The sequence below is a fragment of the Simochromis diagramma genome, unplaced genomic scaffold (genome assembly GCF_900408965.1).
Source record: "Simochromis diagramma unplaced genomic scaffold, fSimDia1.1 OVJJ01000424.1, whole genome shotgun sequence".
NCBI classification, from domain to species: Eukaryota; Metazoa; Chordata; class Actinopteri; order Cichliformes; family Cichlidae; genus Simochromis; species Simochromis diagramma.
Window position 1 is genome coordinate 171,129 of NW_024387119.1, and position 8,384 is coordinate 179,512.

General features: G+C 44.9%; 1 long non-coding RNA gene across 1 annotated transcript in view; it reads left to right on the forward strand.

The window, feature by feature from the left end:
• LOC120743296 overlaps window positions 1–4,886 on the forward strand; it is a 21,904-nt gene extending 17,018 nt beyond the window's left edge. Inside the window, exons 2-3 of the long non-coding RNA XR_005698145.1 lie at window positions 547–551; window positions 4,754–4,886. This is a non-coding gene — a long non-coding RNA (uncharacterized LOC120743296). The remainder of the gene's footprint in view (window positions 1–546; window positions 552–4,753) is intronic.
• The last annotated feature ends 3,498 nt before the right edge of the window (window positions 4,887–8,384 follow it).

Sequence of the window (8,384 nt, forward strand, 5' to 3'; positions counted from 1 at the left end):
TCTGTTTCTGCGCTTTGGATGCTTTGGAATAACCTTCCTCTCCATATTAGACAGGCTACATCAGTGCAAGTCTTTATTAAAAACCTATTTTTATTCCCTGGCTTTTAACTCTGTGGGTAACTGATATTATTATTATTATTATTTTTTAATTATTTATGTATTTCTTTTTTTTAAATTTTATTGCTATGTCTGATTTTATTACTATGTGCATACAGTGTTGGGGAGTAACGGAATACATGTACCGCCGTTACGTATTTAAAATACAAAATATGAGTAACTGTATTCCGTTACAGTTACCGTTTAAAAAGGTGGTATTCAGAATACAGTTTATTTGTTGAAATAAATGGATTACACGGCGGTATTTTTCTGTTTCATATTGTCGCGGGTCAGGACTGTTTGGGTTTTGTGCTAAGCTAACAGGCAGAATGCTACAAGCATAGCTCTAAAGAATGTAGCATCATGGGCAGTGTAGTCCGTGCTGCAGGGAGAATGGACCGCCATACCCGTTATGTGTCTGTGAGCGCGAGGAGGGAGAAAAAGGAAAAGTACGAGTTGTCATCGAGGAAAAACGGGAGCTGGAAGCATGTAAATATAATAATAACCACTGCAGCCAAGAAGAGTGCCTGACGAGCCCAGTTGTAAGTAAGCTATTAAGACTCGACTGTACGCTGTGTTCGTGTTTCCCTCCAAAAACAACAAGTTCCATTGGAGCAGCCTTTCAACGCCTCTCTCTATCGCTCGCAAGCAAAGTTGACCCAGACAACAAAGTAAAGCTAGTTTGAGCCCGACACAAACCCGACATATTAGTCAGAGGTCCCTTTACTATGGTTCGGCGCCGCGGACCTTCAGTAACAGTAATAAATCACAGCAATAGTACATTCATGTAGTTGTAAACAGCATGGTAATATATTAAGTAATCCAAAGTATTCATATTCGTTACTCTCATTGAGTAACGTAACAGAATACGTTACAGAATACATTTTGGGGCATGTATTCTGTAATCTGTAATGGAATACATTTTAAAAGTAAGTCAAAGGAGCTTGCAAAGAAAAGCGTCTGGACTTCTTTAAGTTACTTGAAGACGTTTCACCTCTCATCCGAGAAGCTTCTTCAGTTCTAAGGTCAAATGGTGGAGAGTCCCAGATATAAACCTAGTGGGAGTAACCCCCCCACAGAGGGACAAATGGACCCCCTGATGATCCTCTAATCGCCTGAGCCAAGGTGTGAAACTGGGTGTGGGTCCCAATCAGCCAATAAAGGTGTGTTTATCTTGTCACAAAGAACAAGTTTTGTTTTTATCGCGAAGTTTGGGCGTGATGATATAGGCTGTGAGCCCACGTTTAATAATCACGCTAAGGAGTTCAGCGAGCTATCTGCAAAGGCCTGGTTAGTCTACCAGCTGTTCAAGGAATTTGATATAACTGTATTGTAATATTGTGAAAATTTGCGATGTATGGTGTTCTAATTATTTTATGTTTTTAATTAGAATGCACAGGACTGTAAAGTTATTGTTCTAGGACCTCCGAAGTGGCAGGCGGCCACGAGGTAATTCTTTTGTGTTACTTTTGATAGACTGACGCGCTTAAAGCCTTTGTGTTTTATGTTTGTAGTTTTCACGGCGTTCAATAAATGCAGCGAAGCGCCCGTCTTGAAGTAGCCGTGCCTGTGTTGTCATTTTGGAGTTACAATAAGTTATTTCCTCGCTGTGAGAACATAACTGAGTGAATTCATAGAAAGTTATTTAATCTTTCTTTCTCCTGTTTGGCCGGGGCAGCACTCATGGTGGGTTCACACCCTTGGCCCACGCCTTCCTGGATTGGGAACACCTGGGCCTCATCAGACCAGCTTGTATTTAAGAACTAGGAGGTCTGCTGTTCGGCGCTGGACTGTTGTGAAGACTCTCATTCCCCGGACCCGTCCCCGTGTTTCCCCATGTGAAGTGTGGAAGGAGCGACTGCTCACTGGTGGAAAGAGAGAGGTCGGAATGGACGTGTGTGATTCCCCTTTTTTCCCTGGAGCCCCTCACGTCTTGTTAATAGCACAGTCCTCGCACAGCCTGTAAATACACTTGGTGAAGAAATTGTAAATAAACTTTCTCTGTTAAATCGCAACTCTGGAGTCCTGCGTGTGGATCCTCAGAGCAACCCGTGACAATAACTGAGTGAATTCACAGAAAGTTATTTAATTAAAGCAGGAAAACAACAAAAAAAAGTGGTTTGGTCCTCCATCATTAAACATTAAAATCATTAAACAATTTTTTTCTTTTTTATTGCTGAAAGGGATTTTTTGATTTCCCATCAGCCCCTTACAGCTGACAGGTGCACAGTTGAAACCAGCTAACAGTATTCAGGCTCCACCCACTGCACCGCAACAGTCTCTACACAGCACACAGTGATCTGTCTGACTGAAGCTCTGCTTTGTGCTGCTTTCTGATAACTCCACATACAGATGCTGCGTAACAGCAGAGACTATGATGGCTGTGTTGGTCACTACAAACACTTTGGATGTTCAGTGTAGAGCCCTGCATTGGGACTGGGACCCAACGCAATCTTGCAGGAGCTGCTGGCGGGAACGGGCAGACGAGACTGACGAGTTTACTGTCAGCATTTTAATCGCTAGTTTAAAGGCTGTAGGCTGCAGCCGTTGCTCTAACACTGTATAAATGTAATAGGCCTCAGTGCTGGTTCTAATAGTGTGAGCTGCTTCCAGCTTTATTTGTGAAGAACACAGCAGCTCACAAAACACATAGCTAGCTCGCGACGTAAAACTTTCATAAACTAAGATGACCTTAAAATAACGGGGCTACGTGCGGTGATGCTAGCGTTAGCCATGTTACCTTCAACAGGTGGTCAGACTGCATAAACAGGCACTCAGTCAGAGGTTGAGCTCTCAGTTTCGCTGCAGGGTCCCTTCATTCTTCACATTTCCGTGTCAAGCCGAGTGTAAATCCTGAGGCTGAACAGCCTTTGTACAAGCACACACACTTCTTAGCAGGGCGAAGCTACGAGCTAGAAAAATCCAGGCTGGCAGCCTGTGTCTGTCCAACCCAGTGACTTTCTACAGTCATTGGTCCAACCAATCAGAGAGCTCCTTACATCCCACGGTGTGGCTAATTTGCATTGCAGCAGGATTTTGAAAATGAAGTAGCTAATCCAAATGTTAATCCCTGAGCAAACAGGAACGGGAAATGGATTTTGAAATGAGGAGTGGAATCACCATTTTAAAAAGCATTTTGAAAATGACTTTATTAAAGTGGAATTCAAAAATGAATTTACAAATGCAGAATTTATTCTACAATTCATTATTTAAGCACAGAATACTTTATTTCAATGCGCACGACTCTTGTGGTCCTCCATAAAGGAGTCCCTCTTGCAGCAGATATGTATATTAAAATCACCAGAAATAAGAACACGGTCATAATTTAAAAACAGAGAAGCTAGAAAATCCGCAAATTCGGGAATAAAAGACTTATTGTATGTGGTTGGCCGATAAATCACAGCGCGGAGAGTCATAGAGGGGCCGGTCAGTTCCAATAATTGAGCCTCAAAGCAAGAGAAAGTAGGAGTAGGCGGTCGCTGAAGTTTAAGTTTATTTTTGAAAACTGTGGCTTGGCCTCCAACCTTCCCCGGAAGTCTCGGTGAGCTGGAGAAAAAACAGTCAGGGGGAAGGAGTTCAGAGAAGGAAGTTCACCGGGGTGAATCCAAGGTTTGGTCAGGAGCAAAACATCCAGCTGCAGGGTGAGGAAAAGATCATTTAGAATGAAGGTTTTATTCGCTTGAGTTAAACAATGCCATCCGGCTCTTAGCCACCTCATCCCTGACAGAGGCGCATCTCAGCTTGCTTAGGAGTCTCAGAGGTTCCAATCCAGGTCCGAAGCGGCGAGTACACCACTGGAAAAGTCGGATAAAAATGAAGTCCAATAGGGCAGATCCAGCAATGGCTGAGCAGTTTGAAGGATGGCCGGCCACGGGAGGTAAATGGAAATCGCAGAGGAGTTAGCCGCAGCATGTGCCTTAAATAAGGCTTTAAGGGAAACCCGAATAGTCTAAATAGTCTAAATAAAAAGTACAAAAACAGAGATAAGGATTGGAGTGGGTAGAGGTGAGCTGCTGTTTCTTTTGATCACCAGTTTTCTCCTGTTTTGAGTTAGTTAAGGAGGTCAGACTGTCTCGGTTTTGGGTCGCTGCTCTTGCCGTCGACCGGCCAGTCAGCTGAGCAGTTTTGCGTTCTTTTTCTAACTTTAATGCTGTTTTCGTTGTTGTTTTTCACCGTCTACTCAGTATATTTGTATTATTTTCCTTTTCCTAATTTTTGTGATTTTGTTTTCGACACTCGACATGACCCCAAGGCTCACCTACACCAGGGACTCCCTCATCTAGCTGCGGCTGCAGCTGCAATCCGGCCTCCGGCTTTTCCTGAACATTGATGGCTTTTCACCACTTCTTCGTCTGGACAGGCGGCGGCGGCGTGTGTCTGTATTTAAACAACAGCTGGTTCTCTACAGTCACTGTGAGGGACAAACTGTACACTACAGACATCAAGCTTCTGGCTGTTTCCCTGCGCCCCTACTACCTCACCCAAGAATTCCCACAGCTTTTCATCATCTTGGTTTACATCAACCCCAGAGCTGATGCAGCTAAAGCCACAGAGTTCTTCACCAACAATCTGTACCAACTGGAACAATTATCACCGGACTCTCCCAAGTTCATCCTGGGTGATTTAAACCACTGTTCCCCTGACAAGTCACTTAAAGTCTGGTCTGCTGGGGTGGCAACATCTCTGCCGGGACAGGAAGAGACTGAACAGGCTGATCTGAAGGGCCAGCTCTGTTCTAGGATGCCCTCTGGACCCAGTGGAGGTGATGCGTGACAGGAGAATGGTGGCTAAGCTGTCATCCTTGTTGGAACAACATCTCCCACCCCATGCAGCAGACTCTGACAGCACTGAGCAGCTCCTTCAGTGGCTGCAGCACCCACAGTGTGGGACGGAGAGATTTTGCAGGTCTTTCCTCCCCACTGATGTCAGACTCCACAACAAAGACTTTAACTGATCAAACACACATTCACCAGTGTGTGACTGGGTGGATGACTGAATGTGTAAAGCGCTTTGGGGTCCTTAGGGACTAGTAAAGCACTATACAAATACAGGCCATTTACCACACAAACCCACACATGTGCAATAAGACTAAGTGCAAAGTTGTATTTTTACTTAGTTGTATAAAGCATTTGTATTCTATTTTTATCCCATTGTATATTTTATTTTATTCTATTGTATATAGTATTTTAGTTTATTCTTTTCTATTCTGTACAGTTGTGCACAGGATATTATTCTTATTGTATTCCAGTGTTCTCTAATTTTTGCTATATAACTTTGCACTGTCCACTTTCTGCTGTGACAAAACAAATTTCTCACATGTGGGACTAATAAAGCTTATCTGATCTGATCTTATCTTATCTTATCTTATCTTATCTTATCTTATCTTATCTTATAGGATACCAACAGTATGTTACATGCAGCACACGTGAGGGGAAGACTCTGGATAAAAGCTATGGCTCTGTACCAGATGCATTCAAAGCCCTACCCCTCCCTCCTCTCAGCTCAGCAGACCACCACACCATCCTGCTGGCCCCTGCTTACACTCAAGTCATCAAGAGGATTAAAAAGGTCACCAAAGACATCATGCAGTGGACAGAGGAAAGTATCCTCACACTACAAGGAGGATTTTCTTCACCGGCTCTGCTCTGGATAAAAAGGAGGGCAAGAGGGCCATAAAAACTGCTAAACTGGAGTACAAAAACACAGCTGGAAAAAAATTCACCACAGGGGACCTCCGCTCAGCCTGGCAGGGCCTCAAACCATGGCCTCTGTGAATACTGCAGTCACCACCCCCAGGCAGAGAGCAGCAACCGCTCCTCCCTCCCTGACGACCTCAACGCTTTCTACACCAGGTGTGAGACGGACAACATGGCCCAGCTTGAGGAGTCCAGATCCTCACTCAAAGCTGGCAGCTCTGCACTCACCTTCAGGACTGAGGGCGTGGTGACAGTCCTCAGGAGGACCAGGGCGAGGAGCTCACCCGGCCCTGACAACATCAGCAGTCGAGTTCTGAGGCACTGTGCAGGGCAACTAGGAAGTGTGCTCCAGACTCCATTTCAACACTCAATTGACAGTCACACTGTCCCCAGCTGTGGAAACACTCCACAGTCACCCCCATCCCCAAAAGAAACAACCCAAAGTCTCTGAATGATCTTCGTCCTGTGGCCCTCAGCTCCCTGGTGATGAAGACCATGGAGAAGATCATAAAACAGCACATCGTAAGAGCAACTGACCCCCTGATGGACCCACTCCAGTTTGCTTATCGTGCACGCAGAGGTGTTTTCCACCACAAAGTTACCACCATGCAAACTAACGTTTTTACTGGAATCAGGGATGGACTGATAATCTGGTACACTGTGCATTTTACTGGTGGCTGCTACACAGCCGGCCCTACAAGAACGAAAAGCAGCCCATTTGTTTATTTTCATTACTGACACTGGATTGTCCAATCAAAGCTCTTAGTGCAACCAGGCCCCACAGTCACAGCAGGCTGCAGCACCAGCTGGGGGCAAGTGAGGAATACAAGTAAGAAGGGGCAGATTGAAGGACTGAGGTAAAATGAATGGCTACTTTCACCATGACCACTGCTAACAGATAACGTGTAGTTAACTGCATAATGTTGCCCCGAGGCAACAACGCAAAAAGAGACATTTTATAAAAAAGAAACTGAATATGAATCTTTAAACAACTACAAATACACCTCAGATATTCTCTTGATATTCTATATACTGTCACGGTCCTGGGTCTTATGGCCCAGTGTTTTGAGTTTTAGTTCATTTTGATGTTTATAGTATGTTTAAGCTCATTATGTCTCCTATGTTCATTTGCTTATTAGATTCCCCTTGTGTATCCAACCCCGTTAAGTCTCCCTTGTCCTTCATGTGCTTCATGTCTGTGTTTCTTATGTTGTCATGTTTGCATTTCTTTGTTTCCCATTTTATTTTGAAAGAGGTCCTGTGTTCCTGCATTTTGTTTCACTCTTCCCCTGTGGCGTTGTTATGTTCATGTTGATCTACTGTGCCTTTCTGTTCCATGTTTCAGATCCCTATGTTCTGTCTCCCCCAGTCTGTTAAGTTCACATGTCTTGAGTTCCGTCAGTGTGTTTCCTGTTTTACTTTCACAGTCTGTTCTATGTTAATGTTTCTAGTTTTGCTTCCCTTGCCTCGTCCTGCTTAATTACTCTCAGCTGTGCTCTCCTCCTGTGGCTCATTCCCCCTCGTTATCCCTCAGTGTATTTAAGCCCCATGTTTCTCTTTGTCAGGGTTGCGTCCTCCCTCATAGCTGTTTGATTTTTTTTCCCTGTGGCTCCTTGTGCTTTAGTTTTCCCAGTTTAGTTTACTTTGTATTGTTTTTCGTGTCCCACTTCACGCCAGCAATAAAGCTGTGTTTTTTGAGTTTACCTTTTGACTCTGTGAGTTTGCGTTTGGGTCCTACTCTTGCCTGCACACAGCCGTACTGTGACAGAAGGACGCAACCAGACAATGGACCCAGCAGCTCATAATCCCTCCGCTGAGCTCCGGGAGGACATGATCTATGCGGTGGAGTTTCTATGCCAGGAATGGTTTGCACTGCCCTTTGAAGAATACCAGTAGGAGTTAGCCATCCGTCTGCAGAGGATGGTTTCTGGACTTCCCTGGCTATTTGGCGCGCTAAACCCTCTCATCCAGGACTTCCTCGTTTCCACCGTACACATCCGCCCGGATCTGCCTCTTCACTATGAAGACTCGGAAGAGGTTCAGCCCGGTCCGCTGGAGGATTCGCGGGCTGGCATGTCTCCTTCCCGGAGAAAACGGCGTTCACGCCGCCATCGTTCCACAGCAGCTGAGCAGACCACTTTCACGGGTAAAAGTGACTGTTTGCCACATTCTGATTCCAATCCTTCTGCCATTTCATCCACGGTTAGTCATGCTGCTCCTATGAACACTTTAGTTTTTCAACCAGCTCCTCCGAACCTTCATGATTCCAATCCTGTATCTGAGATTCTACATAATGCTCTGCCAGTATCTCAGGCAGTTATTTTTTCTGTGCCTCAGCTGGGAGGTGTAAATAGTAACAGAGTGCCTCCTACCATGGTTAAACTGGCTAGAAGACTTGGACTTGATGCCACTGAGCTCATGAATCAAGTTGAATTTTGTGTTCCACAGCCAGCCATGTTCAAACACACTCACCATGTTTTAGAGTCAGACCAAGTTTTGGTGACTGTTTTGGGTGTGGCTTCACCCCTGGACTGCTCACCAGTCAGCTTATTCTGAGACTGCCTTTGCAAACCTACCTACTCCTGTGACCAC